This window comes from Varroa destructor, unplaced genomic scaffold (genome assembly GCF_002443255.2).
Source record: "Varroa destructor unplaced genomic scaffold, Vdes_3.0 BEIS01000004.1, whole genome shotgun sequence".
NCBI classification, from domain to species: Eukaryota; Metazoa; Arthropoda; class Arachnida; order Mesostigmata; family Varroidae; genus Varroa; species Varroa destructor.
The window spans coordinates 36,052,153-36,071,702 of NW_019211457.1; the positions used below are offsets into that span (position 1 = coordinate 36,052,153).

The following is a 19,550-nucleotide window of genomic DNA, read 5'->3' on the forward strand; positions in this document are numbered from 1 at the left end:
TATATATATGGAAATAATCATCAGGTTACCGTATTTGGCAGTTTATAAAATTCGGCGACGTCAAAGGCAAGAGTGCGAGTTATAGCAGCTCCTTTTTACCTTTTTATCGTCTATGCTTAAGTTATTCAAGGCTAAATCGAAATCTCTCGCGTCGACCAGTCCTAGAATGACGTTGGTAATAGCGTATCCTTTGGTAAGCGCTCTCTCCCTCTTTAAATGGCTGACCCGAGAAGAAGATAAAAAGCTACGCACGTGTTCTGTTCACAGAGGAGAACGGTCACCGTTCACTGATCCGAATACTAGCCTTCAGTCGGAAAGCAGTACCCTACTGAAAGCACCCTCTGATAACATCTGTCTGTGAAGGTGGATACGATCTTCCCGCGCCCTTTCTTGGGTACACCAACCAAAGCGGGCGAGAACTGGTTAACAGGCATGACGTTAATAGCCACTGCTGAAAAGTGGATCAATCAACTACACGACAGTTCCCTTAATTGATGATATATAAGCCGTTTAGATAATACAAGGATTCAAAGCAATTTGTTGAGTTCCTAATTATCTGTTGTAGTGAGAGATATATTTTTGGATACCGTTCGTATAGATGACAAGGGACAGTATTCCGGTTCTAGTTTACCTCTAAACCGCTATAAAATCATTTTGGTTAATATGACTAGTGAGCATTCGATTTGGTTGGTGAAACACCCCCTGATAATTCGTGCTTCCTAAACGTCGCACCAGTCGCCATATTGTGTTGGTGGATAGTTGCGTTCATATGCTAACGTACGAACACGTGTCCACCGCTAATTCCAATTGCAGCATTGGCAAACGGTTAGATGAGTTCAACAAGACCTACCCCAGCTAATCTTTTGAGTGGCGGTTCCTGATGCGCATCCTTGTTATACCGAGGAGGTGGCCTCGAGAACTTGTTCATACATTGCGAAGAGCCAAAGGCACGAAAAGGAGGCTTCCTTATAGCTCACTTTCAACCTAACTTATTCAGACGGTAAAAGTCTGGCTACTTCAGCTTGAATTCTACTAATAAATTGCCTTCGCATGGCGTCGTATCACCATGTGAATTTTGACGCAAGTTTGCGAGCAGTAGAAATAATCAATGATGTCCGTCGTAGCCTTATTACGACCACTGTCATACGCTTGTTCATCTTTTACGCAACCATAAAATTAGCTCGCATTGCCTAGTACGAGTTTCGAGACTATAGCGTGACCCTAGTCTATTTATGTGGTTCTGAATATATCATAATTGCTACGAATAGTCATGTAAAACCCTGCACATCTGACGATCGTCTGTCTTCTTCCCTTGATAGACCCTGGTACCGCTGTCTAGCATTGTTTTAAAAACCCGTCAGAAGAAAGACAATACAATTGGAGGGACCGAGCGGGAGTAGCGATTACTCTACTTGCTTTTTTTTTCCTAATAAACGATAAAAGGACGGATTTACAATAGAAGCTTGGAACGTACGTCTATTCAAGTCTGAACCGTCTTACATATACATTCGCTTAACTGGTAAACGTATTATCAGTGCACCTTTTGTTATAACTAAACACTGTTGTTAGTAACATATTCCTATTCACATGATCGTACAGACACGACGATAGGGGCTACGCCAAAAACACATACATTAGTGCTTATACACAATCTTCACAAAAACTTAAACTTAGAAAGTGGCCTTTTCGGTAACTTCCATTGTTTGTAACCAGTTGTTAAAATTGCACAGCAATTAACCTGCCCAAGCGAAAATAATAATTTGGTCGTCGAGTGAATGGATGCCGTATATCCTTCAATGCATAGTGAAATTATATGTTTCGTTTGTCCTGAGGCTCGCCAATGCAATAGTTCCTAAATCTCGCTTTTGAGAAACGTCGGCCTATTTTTCTTGAAAGCGTAGTTGTCCGTATTTTGTGTGACGCTCTAATAAAGAGGCGGTAGCAGCCATTAACTTTGCTCTGTATTATTGGGACGGTATAAAAAAACAAGCTTATATTTGCGGTACAGTTTTTCAGCGAATTTTTAGCGAATCCCTTTATTGTGCTGTTCCAGACACCTCGTTCAGATCTGCCCTACTGCTCACGTTGTGTAGCGGATGTCATCAAAATCATTATTGTTCGACAGGAAACCGTTAGGACTAACCAGCAATGCAATGACTGGACGCCAGCTCTTCATTTCCTTGCGAGCACTGGATAGTGCCAGTCTGCGTGGCTGATGGTAGCGCTCGCCAGGCGCTACCAGTTTTTTTACCCTTTTTAGCTTAACTGGGCCGCTTGCACCGCCGCAAGCTTAGCAAGATCGGTTTTTTCTTTATACAGACCTGTTCTGTTCGCCTGTTTTCAGCACTGGATTCGTTCGTTTTTCCTTGGCCCAACGACGTTTCAGTGGGTTCGTCTCTGAAGCACGGGTAGACTCACCTTTCTTATCATCGGAACCGCTGCGAACTTACTACATTTGCAAGTGTAGCAGCGGCAGTAGGTACTAAATCAACTTTCGTTGTCATTATTATCGTTGCATCGGCGTCGTTGACGTTCTTGGTTATAGCTGGTTGGGATTACGACACTTTCCGTTCGTCCTCCCCCTCCCCTTCCTCCTCCTCTCGTTTTTGCTAGCTTCCTTTAATCTGTGCTTTGCTTCTCGGTTCAGACAAAAATGCCCTTCACGCCTCTATATGGCGCTCGCTTACCCGAACCTTTCATCTAGTCGAATGTCGAAAGTCAGAACACGGAAAACGTTATCTCATTTAGACTAGGCCAAACGCAAGTCATAGTTCTTCTTGTATATCTCTGATTTAATTCTAGGTTTAGGCACATTTTCTGAAGCGATCTTTTTTTTCCGACTTATGTTGGCACAGAGACACCACCCCTCGCCACCTGTAGAGAAGAATTTTGTCATTATGTTTGTGTTAGCCACCGTCCATCGCCCAATTGAAAGGACACGTGAAGCCGTGCTTCTTTCTGCCTTCCACTGCCTTCTAATTTTTGAATAAATCTCATCAAGTTGAAGTGGCTAATAGTAGTCGTATGAACACAGGTCATTTTCTTGGCGAATTGACGAGTTGGTTGCTGTTCAGGATCCTCATACATCTCGGATGGCCGGTTGAAGTGAAGCGCATCTTTTATTGCCAAGATAAACTTACGAACTTATCTTTGAGTGCTCCCTCCAGTTGTAGAATCACCGTAAACGACACAAAAATCATCGACTCCTTCCATAGCTTTTTGGTTTTGGCAGAAGGCGCAGTAGGTTGCGGTAGAAAATATACTATTTTCTCTAGAAAAGGGCCTGAACTCGAGTTAAAGCGACTTACCATACACAGAAGCACTGAAATTACAATTTGTGAAGGCGAGAAAGAGCTTTTTGGAGTTGTGTATAAAGGTAAACAAGGACCAATTTGATATTTTCTTAGGAATGCTCGATGTACACCACCGGGCTAGAATAATTCGTTGCGACCCAGAAAGGTACCATGTCGATGGATGAATTCGGTTCTCTCTCGAGAACTACCGACTAGTGCATCGAGAGTTTTTAAACTCCACTCTCTCTCGGCACGGAATCTGTATTAAATAATACGATCTAACAGGAAAAGTGGCAGACGCCAGTAAGTTCAAGCGGTCTAGGTCACTTGGGCTGAGCTTTCCGGGTATGGAAATAGATGAGGACTAACACCGCTTCCTTTCTTCTATTCTGAAATCCCAAGAGATGGTACTAGTCCCGCCTGTGTTACTTTAAGTGCAAGGACTTTTTAGGTCTGCCAGAGGGTATTGTGCTTGTGCTTCTTTGAGGTTGCCTTGAATGCACACGCGAGTCCTCCAAAAAGTATCAGTCAACAACCCGCGTCTTCCTTCCCTGGGGCCGTAGATATTATATGTTTGTTTGATTAGCTCAGCGGCGCCTTTTGTCGCTTTGCTAGCACCAATCTTCAACAAGTTCCGTACATGGACCGGTCCCAATAAATGCCGTTGCATTTAGATATTTTGTCTGTCTCGATTGCCACCGTGTTTGATTATATTTCGTATTCCTCGTGCCGAATGAGTCGTATTATAGTTTTTCTTACAGGCGGTAATATCAAATCGTTCTCGTCCACCCAATGAAATATTTCATCTTAAACGTCGTTCGCTTTTGTCTGCAGTAAAGCCAGTGATAACCCACGTGTGCTATAAACTCAGAGCCAACCGGAAAGTCTATGAGTCTCAAGAGTTCTCCATAAACAAAGTTGAAGGGCAGTGCCTCAAAGATGGACCTGTGGGAATACCAATTGTCTTTTGAAAGGCTGTGTCATCACAGCGGCACTTCTTGTTTTTAGGGTAGTTTAACACCAGGAACGTCAAATATGGGGAAGCATTATCGTCTTTCAATCTGTGTAAGGCGATATTTCATAGAAGACTGTTGAAGGTGTCTATGAGGTAAAGAAGGACCTCTAGAATCAGGTTACTTTTCATGATTGTAGACCTACCCCTCCCCCCCCCCTTTCCTTCTGCGCCTCTAATATCAGCCGATGAATACCCTTAAGTATTAAGTAGTTTCCAAGTCTGCATTAAGCGTCCGATAACAGTTCGTATTCTTACTGCAAAGTCGCTGATCTAAGATCTAAGAGAATGCCTAGAAGATGAATAGGCCTCCAAGCTTCATTTCCGTTTAGAATTAGTACTATTTGTTCTGTTTCCATATATTAGAGAAAATTCTCTTTCTTCGTGCGGTCCTTCAAGAAAATTCTGGTAACTACATTCGAGGACTCCATACTTTCGTTGTGGCCAGCGGGATGCTATCCTACCCTAATGCGCAACATGGCCTAATCCCTTCTCCACCTTTCCTAACCTAATATGTTACAAATTCCGGTATATCCTCTTGGTGCTCAAGTGACTTACACTTTGATTCGTTGAATTCAGAGTAAATCGAAAATTTTTTCTCGAATTTCGTCTCTTTTTTTTGCACAGGTTTTCTGCGTTTGCCTTTCACTTTGCCCCTTACAATTTTCTAGGGGCGTTCCCATAGATGTTGTTCTACCTCGCCAAGTAGGCCTCTCCAGGACTTTTTTCGTTCCTGATAACCTCCCTCGTCGTTATTGCTTTGCACCGACTAAACTCGGCCACGGCCGGGATCCAAAGTTTCTTCGATAGCCTTGTTTGTTGTAAGTTCGTCTCCCAGGTATATTGACTGCGATTTCCTCAGTGGGGGTCTCTTTCTGGTTGTTTCGCTCTTCATGATCTCACACAATAATGTTTAATGAAGTTAACCTTGTCGTCCAGTATTTTCGATTATTGCAAGAGATTAAATTTTGCAGATAGTTAGGTTAGCTTAGGTACATCCATAAAAACTGACTCTATTTCTATTGTTGATTGTAGGTAAGTCATGTGTGGCCATTTACTTGAGAGGCCTTGTGTTCTGGCGTTGTAGTTCTTTACGCTCATATCTGCGACGCGGCACTGGGGGGTCGCTAATGATTATTATTGATACGAACTTAAGGTATTGAGCGTATGCAGTCAGGGGTTTTATTTCTCAAGTTTGTTATCTATGATACTATAGTACGAGTATAACTTACCGATATGTATAATTTCTGTAAAATCTGTCTTTGGTTCAGTCCGTAACGTCCTCTTGGATCAGTCATCATGCTGGTGTCTATTACCCCGTCCTTAAACCAGTTACTTTCCATCCGTGTAAGAGCGTTATTCTTCCGGTTAGGGAGCCGTGACTCGTCCCGTTCCTTGACGACATTTTCTCATATGAGCTATGGTATTACAGTTCGCTTATAGAAGCGTAAGCGCTTTAGCCTTTAAGCCTAAGCACATTCCGATTCTTCTTCTGTACATGCACATTCAGATAGTTCCTTTTACTGTAGAGCAAAAAAAAACAGAAATATTACGGGCAAATTTATTTTAGAGGACACAAAACACTAACCGAGACCTTACGATTACAACCTATGCATAACATCCCGTGTGATAAATGTACCAAAAGTCTTTTGATCGCTGCAGAGTTTCTAATTCACATCTATTACGGTAGCGAATACGCAAATGATTGCAAAATGTGTCATGATTTTAATAGGGACGCTCTAATCTAGTAATATACGTATAAACTGTAAACAGGAAGCGTTTGTCTGTTCGATCCAGACAATCTGATGGCGTGGCTGGCTTGGGCCGGTTCTTTGTGAGTTGCTCGAGACCCCATAAGGGGTTGCGTATAAGATGTATCAATACTTTCTCCAGAGAATAGTTGCTTTTTTCCACAGAGCGCGATGTTTATTGGGGTCCATTGGTCGTCTCTTCTGATCTACTCGACGGCCATTGAGGATTTTATGCTGGGAATTTGTTTGTTTTTTAAAATTTACAAAAGAGACGCAGTAGTGGATTTAAAAAAAAGACTTACTATTTTTTCTGTACGGCAGAACAGGCGCGGGACAAAGGCTAATGGTCTTCCTGATCTCGTACTTATAATTGCTGTCGTATTATTTTATGAGGCCTACAGCATTAGTATATGCCTAAAATTCCCTAAGCACGACATCGAATGCTGTGTTTATTCATAACGTTGCATAAATTACAATAACGTAATGCAAACTTCAGTTACCTTTCATTTTCATACGTTCTTGCAACCTTACATACATATATATATGTATGTAGGGATCATTTACATGTAAAGTTCTATATGCATATATATATCCCTGAAAAATATCTGATTTAAGAAACGCTTTACACTTAGATGTTTTGGAGTTTTTGAATAAAGTATTGACTTACTAATATTCCATCTTGTCCTAAATTCACTTTTGAGGACTTACTCGGCATTTTGCATATTCCAGTATTATTTTATGATCAATTTCCGGTCAAGACTTACACCATGCGACTGAGCGGTTACATCAGAAAATTAGCCCGAAATGTTTAATTGGTACCATGTATGTTACATCACTATTGATTGCAACGATACTAGGATCGACTTTTTAAACAAGAAGTGCCAGGATGGCGGCAACTATTGGATTTTGAATCCAGTACCAGAAAAGGAAGCCCAAACTATAACCTGGTGTTCTTTCATCTTTCTCTGAGATTCTTGATGTTTACATTCAAAGCAATAGGCGTAAACTTCGTGTAACAGTCCTAGAGTAGCATTTGATAGTTTCGCTATGAGACGCTACTGGGCCTTCCAAGCTCTGAGATCATTGATACAATAGCCTGTGGATACAAACGATGTGTTCGTATTTAGCCTAGCACATCTGTCTTCCAAACTCCGTTAAATAGCGGACTACTCGGTCCAATACGTTACGTACAAGGCCTTCGAGGACAAGGTGTGTCCAGAATGAGAGGGCCACCAAGTTAATCTATTGAGTTTATTCTGCAGACGTGCTAATATTAAATCTGTATAAATCCGCATGTGACACAGTCAAGAGGCATCATGAAGAAATTTCGACGTACTGCTTGACCGCTCAATTATGGACATTGTATTAGAATGTTTCTGTTGTTATTTTCGCCCTATATTCTAATAAGTTGCGTATCGCCTGTTATTTCAAAAACTTTCGAGAAAGAAATTTTAAAAAATAATATAAAAAATTTCAAGAAACGCTAAGACTCTCGGCTCATCTCAACTTCAGACTATATCTGTTTGAATTCTGAGTTTGGTTTTTATAGATGTACCCTGTTTTTGCTCAACACTGCATATATATGTACATGTGAAGTCAGTTCAATTAAACTAGTCAGAGTATATACATCTGCCAATAAACAAAGTGGCATGCTTTAGCTAGATATAAATTACGACCTGCTATATATATATATATATATTTGGTTGTGACAAGCTTGCCGCAAGTGGTACTTTGTTTACGCAAAACTTACCGTACCTGCGAACATTATTTCTAACCTTAGGCATATCATGAATTATAATGTTGAATGAATGCCTCTTATGACCCATTGCTCTAACCTACACAATACGTTTACGGTCACCGTTTTGATATACGTGTGCGCTCGAGCTAATCAGAAGTGTACCTTTCCTGTAACTACCTAACTTTCCGGAGAGGGCGATAACTCCAATTTACCCGCACACCGTTGTCAAGTCCCTTCGCAGTCTGAAACGGGCTGTCAACTGCGCCAAGACAAGTGTCCTTGTAGGAGTGCAGCACAGCCGTTCATCTCATTGTTGATAGGCCGATTGGTGATACAGACGAAGACGAGCGTAAAGAGAAACAGTCGTAGTAGTGCTCGCCTTTGAATAGATATGATACTTAAAGGATTCTCATAGTATTTTCAAACAGTTACAGTCTCAACAGAATTCCGAGCTCACAAGAGAGCAAACATGCGCGAAGGATACAAGTAGTATGCCATTCACTTCGAGCTCCAGCACTACCTTGGCAGCGGAGGGTATACCACCCCCGCCAATTATGAGTTCTCTTTTGGCCTGAATTTTAGTTCACTCAATTAACCATGTACCTATCTTATTCAGATTAAAAGCCTGCCATGCTTCATCAGTAACCATGTGAGCCTTAGGCAAAATAGATATTACAACGCCCGTTCTGCGTCACTTGTACTAACAATGTAGAGATACCCTTCTGCTTAACACTTTGGTTATGAGTTGATGGCTCATTTAGAGAAAAACTAATACTCTGCCATGTCGATGATTCCACATGCAATGCACTCTTGTGAAATAGATCTGTGATCATCAGCATCGGATTCAAACTTCTGCTCGCTGTTCAATCCCGCATATATAATAGCCACATCGAACAAATTGAAGAAGCTTGACCAGCTCTATGGCAATCTTCTAACCTGTCCATCTAAACGGGTCCATCGAATACATAAATTTTCATCCGTGCCCGTTTAGCCATCCAGCCATTGCCGATTTTCTTGTGTTGTTACGTACTTTTACTCGATCATTTCACTACTCTTCCTCCGCACAGATCGAATCTATGACACTAACGATATTAGCATCGTATGCTCACAATTGTTATGTTGTTCCAAATTTAAAAATAAGAACATTTTTCTTATTATCATTAATCGCCTAATTCAGAGTATGATTCTGAAATGGTAATTTCAGATTGCAAAGCGCTTATTTATGAAAGAAGCAAAACGTACAATCGTGGACTTGGGTAAATTAAATTAGGTATTTAAGAAGACTGTGTCATACGTACGCTAGCTGTTCATCAGAGTTCTTACCCTACATTATCGGTGTAATGTAATTGTTGATTTTGAGTAAGCATTTTCTCTAGTGGTCCCTCGCTATGTACCACCTGTGCACCAGCGATGACACCAGCCTTTTATGCAGTAGCCGGCCCAGCCCAGCCCAAGTGTGACGTGCTTACGCCGGTGCTTTGGCTAGCGTTGGATCGTGCCTGTATCTGTGACGCAAGAGATGCTTTGCACTGTCAATCGGTCATATCAGCTTCATATCGCACTTGGTCTTTTTTAGTTCTAGTTCATAGAAATCGGCGGCTCGGGCCAAAGGACTATCAGCAGCAGAGGCACACTCCTCGGAACCTCGTACACTACAGAGCAGCTACGTCACATAGTATATACATCTTGTCACTTTTCTGAACTTTAACGTTGGCTTCTATATTCCTAACTTTGAAATGGTCTGTCTCGAAGTGTTCTTAATTAACCTGCTACTAATAAAAACGTTTTATATAGACACGTGTAGAACAATAGGATATACCATAGTTCGACACCGCGCTAACTCAATGCCATGGACACAAATCGCAAATTAAACGTTCGTTTTAGAATGGCTATGCTTTTTATAGTATAAATGTATAGATTCTGTAACTCTATGTGCTTCTTACAACTAGAGTTCGATCGGCCAAGCCGGTCTTAGAGCTGACTAAGGTCAGCATAGGCCCAACTGGATTTCGGCCGACTAAAGCGTCATACAATGTGGCTTGATCTGTGGAAGTAGCTGGCTAACCTCGATGTATGTTAAGGCGGGGCACATGGAAATACAACGCATTCGCTAGTGAAAAACTCTTACCTATACCTATTTTTTATCGAACTTCAGTTCACTTTCAGCTTATTTAACAGTTTCGTGAAAATAGATCGTGTCGAACCGCACCACGAATTTAGCGTTGTGGGATCCTGGAGCCATAGTGCCCCCGTTGAACTGCTCCTTAGTATACACTATCTATCTATAATGAAAGTGCACGCTTATTGTTATTACGTTGAATAAGATAATTTTCTTTTAAGGCGGCTTAAGAACAGGCTCACTTTAACTTGCCCCATCGTCCGCCCCAAGGCCCATCGTCCGCCTAAGTTTACGACACCGCAATATTTAGCAAATAGCTCCTGAACGTGAAGTGAATATCTAATTTTACTATGCGATGCGCACTATTATTTATCACACATTTAGGAGTTTCTATGCAGTGAGTCTTCATTGTATCCACTAGTCTGCTATATTAGCACCACAAGCCTAGAAACATGTTCCTTCTCGAAGAGAACAGTAAATTTAAATATTTCAGTTGGGACTGATATTGCTAACTTCTTCCTGGTTTCGCCACAAGGAAGTCGTTGAAGCGACAGAACAACGGATCGAACGATTCCGAGATTGCGCAAGAAAGCCAATGAGCACCAGATGTAATAATGGCAGTAGCGTAGCTTGGAAACTAACGCGCGAAGGCTATCTAAGCAGAGTCAGGGTATCTGGCGGAGAGTAATTCCTTTGAAAAACACTACTACGGCCCATTATTTTCTTGGGTTTTTACTTCCGCAGAGAGAAGGCTGGTGGAAGGAGGCGAAACAGGTAGAAAGAGGGAAAGAAAGCGAGGCCAAGCCTCGGACACCACGATCACTGTTGCTGTTAAATCATAAATCGCATTAATTTTGGACGTGGCTTTTTGAGAATCCCGTTTCAACTGCTCGAGGCCCGTTGTTCGTCGGGTTCAACGTAAGGCTTCACACCTGGCCTTCGTCGCCTGCCTAGAGTCGGTGAACTGAAGCTCCCCTCATGGAAGAAGCCGGGAATGGGGCAGCACCGCTGGCCAAACAGGCGCTATTCTCTACGGCTGCGAGATTTGCAGTGTGCGTAATATTTCCTTTAGACTTAGAATAACGTTGCCTTTCGTTCATCCAGTTTGCCTTAATCTCCCTCCCCCCTTCTTCTTTGGGGATCAGGGAGGCACATTATCGGCATAAGCTCGCCATTGCTGCTACCATACGTACACATTTGCGCTTCTGGAGGTCAGAAACAGTGACACTGTAGGTCACTGAAGAATGGCATTGACTTGTTTTGCAGCTGCCACTTCCCAATTCCACTTCGCATGACAGATGATTGGAAAAGTTTGTGATTATTATCAATAATTAGCTAAACAGACCGTTGGTCTCTAAATTCAAATGTTTCGAAAAGCTGTTCTTGGATAGTGCTCGGGCAGTTTTCCGTCCGTTATAGAGTAAGCGATAACTTCGTGTTTTGTAACATAAACTAAAAACAACTAGCGATATTGCCAATGATGTTGAGGCGGCTAGAAGGGTTTATCGAAGCCGACTGTCAGCTTAATCCCTAAACATAGATGTTAAAAAACACATATCTATAAAAACGTACGTTATTTCATAAGAGTTACTACCTATTTTTATAACGATTTTATTCAGTATAATGCAGGGGTCTAGCGATACAAAATAAAATCGCCATTCAAGAATTTTCGTTGATACGCCATAGGGCCACTGCTAGTTTTTATCATAGCACCAGTATCTAATCAATGAACGCTAAGCTGATTTGTAGTAATTATATCTCACACATATCTAGACATATATTCAATTACAAAAAATCTACGTATGTCAAGCATACGAAATACTAATATATGCTCCTTTAACCAATAACTGAAGGAACGTGTGACTCCACGGTTTAAGACATTCTAAGTAAATGATAACAACCATCTGAGCCTTTGCCAATACTGATGCCTCTGCTACGGGATGCACAAGCCTACGACCACCAGGACAGAACAGCTGTTACATGAAGATAAATAAGACTATTCATCCTATGGCATGTCTGCCGCGGACCCAATTGATTCTGACTGATGCGCTCGACTTGACAAAGCTAAGTAAATCAAAATTGGCTTGAAACCTTCGTCACAGGGTGTTTAGAAACTAAGTAACAGTCTAAATCGTTTTTTTTTTTTGAAGACAGGGCACGCTATGCGATCGAAAAGCAGTCCAAGAGTAAGTACCATGTCATCTAGACAATTGATCTTTCCATCTTGATATTAACAGAAACGTGGTACTTTTCACGAAAACGGAAATCGAGCCAATATACTACAGAACAGCATTATCAAAGTAAGCTCTTGCACTCTGTTGTGTGTGAATATAAAGATAAAATAATACAAATATTTGAAGACAAACACACTTTTGTAAATATCAGTGCAAAAAGTGAGGATTCGAAGTCAACCTCCTGAACTCTCTACTCTAACTTTCAGATATTCTACCGAAATCACTACAGAAGTAGTTGCATCACTTAAAGTGTAGATGCGCATCTGTTTGTGAAAGCATGAAGTCGTATATAGTACCTTCGGATGATCATGTAATTGGCGTTACATCTCATACTCGTACGTAGCACTCGCAATCCGCTGATGCAATGGCCGATCGTCATCACTTACAGAGGGTCTGTGTAGCTTCAAGTAATTGATATAAAGCTTATGCCGCACCTCGCCTGAAAGAACGTCCTTTACGTCAAAAATAAAATATACCAAATAGAAGGGGGCCGGAACAAGGACCTGAAGATAGGTTCGAGGTGCATGAATTCTTGATGGGCGGTAATTATCCATGGTGTGAAGATTTACAAGCTTTCGCGTAAACTGGCACAACTCGTGAAACTCAAAAGAGATCAAATTTTATTTCTTGTAGGACCAAATGAGTACCATGCAGAGAAGCTCGGCAAAAGAGCATTTAAAAAACGGGGGGACTCCATTAGGGGTGGAACAATTATTGGCTAGGATTTTCTTAAGCTTGCGGTTGATAAGCACAGTGAGAACATAATAGCTAGTGATGGGCATTCTAGAGTTTTTCGCGAATGAAATGCTCTCGCTCTTAGGGGCTCCATGGGAAACAAAAGCAAACCCAGAAAAATCTCTAGGTACTTGAGGGTTAACTAAGTCATCACAGAGATTAGAGAACTGCCATCTCACTTCAGAGCTGCCACTATCGTTAGCCCTTTTATTCCTTAATTCGCGCAGCGAAGGAACTCTTTCAAGTTGTAAACATAAAACGACGATTCCACGAAAATGCGAAATCGATAAGAAGCTTTACGCGATTTGGACTTAATATGAGGTAGAGGACCACAGTCAACCATCTTCTTTAAAATATCAGTGTCCTGTTGAATCCTGTTTATACAAGTAATTGCAAAAAGTAAGATCAGCTACTGCAAGTAACCCATAACATGGTCGAACCACTGATATCATAGTATAAAAGGCAAAGATACAACTTCAATTAACTAGAGGCCCATTAGCGTTTATCCATTGGTAAGCATATTTATAGAATTTTAAGTCTTATTTGCCTATTACAAGACTTAATTAGACCGGCAATTATTTCAAAGTAAACGGTAATAGTGGTCCGAGGGAGTAGATATATCAATTACGAATAGATTCTCAGGAGACTGAAACTAACCCAGGGGCAAGGATTGTCACGCCTCTACTGTTCAGACTTTCAGAATCAACCCTGACTGGCCGAGGTGTGTTCTGAGCAATAAAAAAGAAATTATTAGCTATGCACGAATTAGTAGACATGGCTTCTCTAGAAGAGTTGCCGCTGACTGTTGTCGATTACCAGTCAATGATAGGAAAGTGGGTACCTCCACATATAAATACGGGTTCTACTTGATCGTGGGAAAGGTGTAACACAACCAGGCAATACACGTTCCGCGGGACTTGTAAATGATTGTGGATTATCGAGTAAACATTAAAAAAATACCAATATTAGGCAAGAGCTAGTAACATTTAAGCCAACAACTGTGGAAGATTACAAATTATCTTAACGGGCGACCGATCGCATGTTTATATCCATAGTTGTTCACTGAAATTACTTGAAGATGCCGGATCACTGCAGTGGCTCGCGAAAAATGGACGCTGATGTCAGATTCGGGGACCAAACGGCACGGTTATGGCAAACGTTATCTGGTGGTTAAGTGAGCGTCTTAAGTGCGGGTGACATCGATGGCTTGTAGCGTAGACTTCTAATAGACAACTGAGATGAAACCGGCGAACATTTTTTTAGACATGAAAAGTATGAAAGCAAGTTACTGATAAACGAAACTGGGTGACAGAGGAATTTATTAGCTCAGCGTTCAATTACAACAGCTATTTTGTTTATGGTTATTGAGATAAATGCTGTTGTACTTCTTCCCACTTCCACGAACGGTCCCGCATAAAAACTCACTACCTAACAAACAAATCTTTCTAAGCGTTACTATGTTGACATGGTTCCGTAAGAAGCGGTTTTGAGAGCTTACGATAAAACAGATACTCGACTAAATAGCCCTGTTCCTGAGTCCAGAGACAAGGTCATTGATCTGATCACAGAGATCCTTGACGTTAGATTGATTTCCATGAGAACGCATGACATCGATAAGTCTTACGTACACTATGGCTTTGACATCCATATTTGTAGTCGCCTGCCGGAATTCACCTCCTACTGTTATTGCATTGAATACACGCAGAACGCCTCTGGCTAACAGAACAAATTTGTCATCCAAAGAGATCACTTTTTACAAATACGACCTACACGCTTCCTCTTCTCTCTAAAACTTAATATCAAAATTCGAGTTACTGCAAGTGATGACGCGGTCTTTGGGACAGGCGCATGGACTATCACAGGTGTGCTGGTGCTGATCAGAGATTTCGTTAGGAGCAGCTTCATCATCAATGTAAGCAGAAACTGGAAATAACAAGGAGACGCAAACAAAGATAAAAACAAGCTGAAAGAACTGATTAGGACGTTGCTGATTGCCTGCGTTTTTGTGGGAAGTTAGTTACGGTTTTAGTATTGTAGCTTAGGCGCTTTTTGCTATGCTCTCCTTTATCTCAAAACGCATATCGATCGCTTCTTGTTCTATATTACGGTGGCTTGCTGTAGCCCACCCATCCACCTAAATTGTCGTACAATTCAGTAGGAACCTTGTCGAGTTAAAGGTACGCTGGCCAAATCTTCTCAGGGGACCTCGACAAGGTATTACGTATGTTATTTTGGTAGAACTACCGAAAGCTAAAACCGTTCTCTCGTCACGAAGATGTCTAGCCTTTGTTTTGTCAAGTGCGATGTATGAGAAAAGTATGCAAGCCTTTCTTAACTTTGTTTGCTAATATTTCTGCACCCATTTTAATCGCACTATGTTCAATGTAAAAACATAAAATTTTGCTTGTAAAAAGCCCGATCAATTATGCCTGCATCAGCGATTGCAGCTTCAGGCTGATCTCAGTACGTCCCATTGAAAATGCATCCAATCCAAAATGGAAGTAACCAGTGAAACTGCCTTTCAGTGTTCGAGCGAATATAACAACAGATATCCGAAAATGACAAATTCCGACGATGTATCCAAAGATGTTGTCTATAGTTCTTCGAACAGCTGAAGTCACAGTGTTTCATAGATCTACAGTTAAACTGCAGTCTTCAACGTCAACATACATAAACAACGACCTGCTTACTACACAACGAGCTAAACCGGAATGTTATTAGTGTATTTGGAAGCCTGAAATTTAGCGTGTTCGCAAAAGGCTAAAATGTCTGAATGTAGGACATCCTGATGAATGGACTATCACTCTTGACGTTTAAATAAATGAAAAACGCAAATAAATGTGGGAGGCAGAGGTGACCACGGAGTTAATATTCCGCTTAGTATTATAGTAATGGCGGGCACTGAACAGGTCATGTTAACAAAGCCGTATGCTGATTTCTATAATTTAGAAACAGCGTAATGTTGTTATGCAGTTATTGTTAGACGTGTTACTAATTATACAACGCGATACTGCTTTTGGAGCTCCTTTACCAGTGTAGAAAAATTACGCGCAAGTTATTGCAAAGTATAACGGGCTCAACTTTGCTATGCCGACTAATGTCAAGGATGATTCAATATGATATTTGCCCGCTTCCTTTACTGAAATGGTTCAAAGCTTATTTCGATAACGCTTTACGGCATCCGCGATTCTAATAGTGGCTGCCGCCAGCGAACAGACTGTTCTAATTGCACGGTTATTAATGAACCCTGTTAAGTGTTGGCCATGTCAAGTTTGCCTTTTGAGAAAAGCTGACTGAGACGCATTTCGAGGGCTCGAAAACCCGTCTGTGTATTTCCGCGCGGGCTATACACATTTTGCTGCGGAAAATATTTTCGACTACGGTTGGTAAACGTTCGCCTGGTGAATGCAGCAAATTGTGTGTTCAACATCATCGTGGAAGGTGAAGACCTAGGTAGCGGCTAAGGCAACAAAGATGTTTCCGTAGCATCCTCGAAAGGCACGAGGGACGTTCTCCTGGTTTCACCCTCTGTAGCTGGCTGTGCCTGTTAGCCACCCTCGCTTTCTCCAGCTCTATTGTCAAGTCGGACGACATTGCACAGAAGACCTTTCCAAGGCGCTCTCACAGGGGGCATCGTTGGCTTGCCATACGGCAAACACGGTACTTCTATACGACATGAGAGTGAAGTTCCTCTCGGGGGTAACAGCAGGGCCCATTTTCGGCTCAGAGACGGTGCTTATTTGTAAGTCAAATTATCCGACCAGCACCCACCCAACAACCAACTGAGGCGACCGTCCGTACACCGGGTCTACAGGCAAACCGACAGAGCTGTCGCTTTGATGCTACCACCGCCGACGCCGCGACCCTTCCACCTGAAAGAGCCGCTACTATCGGCAACCTTTTTCTTCATTTACCCCTCCATCGGTTTGGTCCAACACCTCCGTTCGTCTACGCTAGCAACATACCGCTGCGATTTTATCATTCTAGTTGCAGGATCGCCTTTATAACGGGGCGAACTAAGGGAGAACCCATAAGCCCATGTGCTAAACGAGAGGCAAAGGGAGTTCAAGGATTATTTACTTCTCAGCCAACCCACACGGCCAAGCAGACACATCCACTCATGCATCACGCCACACACGTCTTCCAAGTAAATCTACTCGTCTTTCTTTCTAGTCCTGCCTTTTCCTTCAGCTTTTTCTCTGTCTCTCTTGCTTCGCACGCCCTCACTCCTATCTTGTTGCCAGGAAGTCATCGTATCGAATGGAGGCGCCCTCCACCCTTTGGCCCCGTCAAGACTCTAAAACCCCGCTTCGAGACTAAGCGCGTTGTTAGCTTCCCTTTAGCGAACCGTTTCGGGTGCGCGGTACTCGTCTTTCATTCTCTGGTCTTGCGGCGCCGACTTTATCGCGGCCTTTATGACGACAGGTGAGCTCGTTTTACTTTTCCCTTTTCCTGCTTTTCTCCCATTTTACTTCCACCCCTCAACGTAACCGTGACCTGCCGCTTAGTCCAAGTATGCCATCACATAGTGATCTCCCTAGGCAAATCTTTGTTTTGCTTCTTTGTTGTATATGAAGCTGTATCACTGCGACTGACGATGCAGGGGCGCCGAGACCGTACAACGAAAAGCAGCCGCAGTGAGATCGAGCCAGCAATCTCGTGTTTGTTTTCTTTCAGACTTGATGATTGCACCGCCGCCCTCGATGCCCATCCAGACTCTCTAGGAAACGAGCGATCAAAAAGGGAATTAGAAGGAGGAACCGAGTAGGGCCCTGCAGTCTGATTTATCTGAGAGCTGCAGCGGTCGGCGTCGACTGAAAGAGCTGTGTAGTATCCTTTACGTGCTATCTCCTTTCTTATCTATATTATTTGCTCCATTGCGTAGTAAATTAGAGCAGATAAATCCACGCATTAGCCGTGGCAGTCAGTAAAATCACAACAGAAACTTGATATCCATTGCAATAGATCACAATTTTGGGTTAGTAGAAGAATTTAAAATTTCTTGAAAAATGCTGCCAAGAGGCAAACCCTGGTACTTATTTGCCCAGCATCCCTACCCCCGAAAAGTGTTCCATCATCGTGCCGGAGGTCCCAAAATCAATCGTCGCGAGAAGCGAATTAGTTGACTCATATGAAGTGTCATTAAAGAAGAACAATTGTAAGGTAAATATTGAAGACCAAATAATATTTGTATAGCTCACGTAACTGACGTCCCCAGTGTAACAGGTATAACGCCAATTTGTTAGCCTAGTTAGTTACTGTTGAAAAGTTTTAACTTATAGTTACAAGTTACGAAACATAGTACAAATACGATATCTAGTGAATATTTACATCAAATCTTTGGGCTCTGTACGATTCAAAGGTGATTAAATGTTATAGGGAAATAATAGATTTGGGGTTCAAGACATCGCTGTGTTAAAACTGAACTTTCAATGCTTAACTTTTCTTTCTCGGAACTGAAGGTGCTGGTGATATCGATCGAAAACACTACGAAAGTGAGTTTTTATTACAAGTTGTTCGAGGAAAAGTAACTAAATTTCTGAACCTGACACGATAGAACGACTGGTTATGATCGCTTATGCTTTTGCTCAAAATAGACAGTGCACTCCAATCGGCTCAATACGGTATTATTTCTCAGAGTACATATAACGAAACTGAAATGAATCACGGTATATGAAGAGAGGCAAAAAACGGATTCTTCGCGAAGAGAAACCAGGACATGCGTAAACACGTGCGATATTGTCTAGAGACAGCTTGAACAACTACTACCAATTCAAAACCTTTTCTGAGCATACGGTCGCCATGAAAGCACACCCCCAAAGAGGATTCACACGAAAGAGTAGCGACGAACGACGAAGAAAGTCATCTCGGTCGCAGAATCTGGGCTAATCTAACGCTTGTGTTCGCGATGGATAGCACGGACATTTACCATTGCATGACATTGTCGGGAGGTAAAAATCGACGAGGCTGCCAGATACCTTGAGTTCGAACTGAAACCTATTAGTGAATAGAGCGACAATGGACAGTGGATAGGGTGAATACTTGATGACAACGCGCGGCCTTATCTTCACGCTTCAATCACGCCTTAGACCAAGAAAAGCAGAATCGAGCAATGTCTTAAGCTTCCGTGTTCTCTAAATTGAAGTCCGTGTGGTTTTATGCCTTGCAGAGAGCGTTAGCTAAAGTGGTATAAGCTCGCGTCCCCCCCTTAAGTTATCGATAACGAGGTTAGGCATGGTAATGTAAATCACAAACAGATGGCTGTCGAGAATTTTCTAGGGGAAGTTTCTCAAGTCCTCCGACCTGTCAAGTAGCTCGGCAAGCTTATCTATATACTTTTTTATTTGCCGTTTTAATAATAATACCAGAATGTTTAAGTACTTGTTCTAAAAAGGAGCAGGAAAAGTTGTATCGCACTGGTTATCCTTCAATAGAAGGAAACGGCAACATAACAATGCCAAACTTTCTATGGCTTCCAACCCAATTGCTATACGGCACGGTCGTTAGTTAATTTTAAAAGAAGGCACTTTCTACAGCACATAGGTTATTCAATATAGAATATCAATGTAATTGCGATTGCAATTGTAATAAAACAGACATACACAACAATGCATAAAGGTACAAATAAATATTAGAGATGACCTTACGGTCACTTTCTTCTAGACTTA

General features: G+C 41.9%; 1 protein-coding gene and 2 long non-coding RNA genes across 7 annotated transcripts in view; 2 read left to right on the forward strand and 1 right to left on the reverse strand.

Moving 5' to 3' along the window:
• Nucleotides 1-19,550, forward strand: part of Ptp69D (Protein tyrosine phosphatase 69D) — a 577,123-nt gene that overhangs the window by 284,463 nt on the left and 273,110 nt on the right. The gene's annotated exons all lie outside the window — the stretch shown is intronic.
• The window catches only part of LOC111250185 (uncharacterized), a 39,189-nt gene that overhangs the window by 19,339 nt on the left and 300 nt on the right, over nt 1-19,550 (reverse strand). For 2 of the 3 annotated variants that reach the window (XR_015327062.1, XR_015327063.1), the window contains exons 2-4: nt 14,698-14,805; nt 12,444-12,586; nt 5,538-5,828 (exon numbers count right to left, since the gene is read on the reverse strand). This is a non-coding gene — a long non-coding RNA (uncharacterized LOC111250185). Of the gene's footprint in view, nt 1-5,117; nt 5,233-5,537; nt 5,829-12,443; nt 12,587-14,697; nt 14,806-19,550 lie in introns of those variants that run through there. The other variant, XR_002673212.2, reaches the window with a different exon arrangement.
• LOC147756136 (uncharacterized) lies at nt 14,798-19,546 on the forward strand. Of its 2 annotated transcripts, none has more exons than XR_015327055.1 (2): nt 14,798-17,307; nt 17,460-19,546. It is a non-coding gene; the product is annotated as an uncharacterized LOC147756136 (long non-coding RNA). The 2 variants fall into 2 exon arrangements; XR_015327056.1 differs by having other exon boundaries at nt 17,560-19,546.